The sequence below is a fragment of the Acartia tonsa genome, chromosome 4 (genome assembly GCF_053477335.1).
Source record: "Acartia tonsa isolate MP-2025a chromosome 4, ASM5347733v1, whole genome shotgun sequence".
NCBI classification, from domain to species: domain Eukaryota; kingdom Metazoa; phylum Arthropoda; class Copepoda; order Calanoida; family Acartiidae; genus Acartia; species Acartia tonsa.
In genome coordinates, this window is record NC_137263.1 from 47,822,525 (window position 1) to 47,825,355 (window position 2,831).

Genomic DNA, 2,831 nt, shown 5'->3' on the forward strand with positions numbered 1-2,831 from the left:
AAGTTCTTAGAAACATTATTATAAAACATTAGGGACTAGTGTAATAAACACCCCAATGTCCCCTCCCTACCTGAGTATTTTTTGGAGAAAAAAGTTAGTAAAATGAAACGAAGACAATTAGAAACTTATTAGTTCCTAAAATGTCGCTTTCTAAGGTTTTTTTTACCCAAATTAAACCTAACAAAATAACTGACTTTACCCCAAATTTCTGGTAGATTAAAAAACCAAATATTCATCCATCTAATGAATGTATTCTTATATACGAAAAGAAAAAATCATAATATTGTGAAATGTAATATTTATTTCTTTTTTATTATAAATTATGGAAAAATATAAAAAATATTTCGATATGAATAAGATTTTTTTATATTAAAGGACGCCAGCAAGAAATAACACGCTTTAACTGCTGAAAGACTGCCACAAGAAGACCCAATACCCCAAATTTAAAGCCTTCCGCTTCAATAACAAAAAAGTTCTAGGCATTTCAAAATACCATTTTATGTACAATGGAATTTTTGAAAGATTTCTAATGTTCATAAAAGAAAAAAACAATATTAAATTACGTCGCCTAGACACAAAATTATAACCTTATCTTTGTCAGAAACTTAGATTGCCTGTAACTAATTACATTTTTACAATAAAAACACCACATTTCATAGTCAAAATCTATGGAAAAAAATCAATTTAAATTGCATTTTTAAACGAAAATCATAGCGGAAACAAAGGGGTAAACTAATACAAGCCTAGCTGTGATTGGTTGTTAAGCTGATTCAGCCTTCTGATTGGCTACAGTACATTCGGTACAACGCAAGTAAAACTTAATTTTTGTAATGATTTTGACTATAAAAATGGGTATTTTTATTGTAAAAATATAATTAGTTACTGGAAACCTAAATTTATGACAAAAATAAGCTTATAATATTGTTTCTAGGCCACGTAGTTCAATTTCTAAGTTTTCAACATGAGCATTGCAATTCTTTCAAAATTTCCATTGTACATAAAATGTCATTTTAAATTGCCTAGAACTTTTTTGTTATAGAAGCTAAAGGCTTCAAATTTGGGGTATTTGGTCTACTTGTGGCAGTCTTTCAGCAGTTAAAGCGTGGTATTTCTTGCAGGCTTCCTTTAAGGTTTATATAATAAACAGAATACAAATAAGGCTGTTATAAATAAAAATCACTTAACCCTTAACGGTCGGGGGGGGGGGGGTCGTTGAACGCCCCCCATCCGGTTTTTTCTATCTCATTTTCTGTGTGTGAAAGATAAAGAGCCAAAACTGCTTGACTTTTTAAGTATGGGTATGACACATAACTGAGAGTTGGAATTTTTTGAATATCTCCATCCTGGCGGGCACAGGATGCCAGCAAACCTGGCAGGGTCATCCAGGTAAAGAGCAAAAATATTTTTTTGACTAAAACAAAGCATTTTATCATACCAAAATACTAAAAAATCCTCTAGTAGTACATCCTTATATGAAATACAGGTGTTCAAGTCACTTTCAGGTTCCAGGTATGATCCTGCAGGTCCTGATCCTCCAGGTCTCCAGAAATCTTTAAAAGGCTCCTGTGGCCGCAATTTTTGACTTAGAGACTTCAAATTTTAAACTTAAGCTTTTCTTACATGTCTACATAACGTATTAAAATTTCATGAAGATCCGCCGCCGTTTTCCCGCCGACCGCCGACTGCGGCGGCTGGCAGCTGCCAAGTACAGCTGCGGCCGCTGAAATTTATATTTTGATATTTCTAATGTAAAATTTACATAAAAATAAACATTTTCTGGGAAAAAACTTTTCTTCTAGCTTCAAAAATAAGAAAATTACAGCCGTTTGAAATTTTTAAATAAAAAAAGACCTAAAAACAAAGGTTGTTAAATAAAAGGGTGAAGGAAGCGAAAATTGACTTAGACTTATAAAAGGTCGGAAATTCATTATCAAACAGGGGACTTGCACAAAAAAATTTAGCCCTCTAGCTCTAATAGGAACTGAGATAATTAGGGGGGGCGTTGAACGCCCCCCCCCCCCCCCCGACCGATTAAGGTGCGGCAAGGGGCCCGACTGTAAAGGGTTAAATATGTAGTCTATGAATTAGGAAAAATTTGTAAAATAGTTACCTTTCAATAATTCATGATTCTAGTTTATGAAACAAAAAGGAATAAAAATCATAAATTAGCTATTAACAATGCTCTAAATAACACAATTTAAAACTATATTTGTATAAACAGATTAATATATATATTATTTTAGAAGACAAAGTCACAAATATCACAAAAAGTAGAATTTTTAGTTAATTTTTTTGATTTTTGATAAAAATGAATAAAATACGAAGAAGAAAACAATTTAATAAGTTTTACTTAAATGCTCAACGTATATAAACTTTGGCAAAAGAATTAGTTTAAAAATGCAATATTGCTTGTACTAAAAGTAGTTAATTGGATACAATTAGAATACATACATAGTGTAATGGCGTTGGTACAAAAGATCTAATTTACAAAAGGTCGAATGTTACAAAAGATCTAATACCAAGAAAGGTCTGAATTACAAAAGGCCTTTGGTAGAAATAGTTCTCTTGTAATGTTAGATCTTTTGTAAATTAGAACTTTTGAAGGACTAGGTCTTTTGTAGGGTTAGATCTTTTGTAGTGCTAGATCTTATGTATTCTTGATATTTAGTAGCAACGCCAGTGTAAAAATCTTATCTTTGATTTAAAATACATTTAAAAAACATAAATATTTTTAAAACAAATTGAGGCTTTGGCGTTAAAACATTTTTTTTAAGGAATACAAAAATTATCTATACTCCCTAAATACTTTTTTCTCATGAATTATGGTCCAT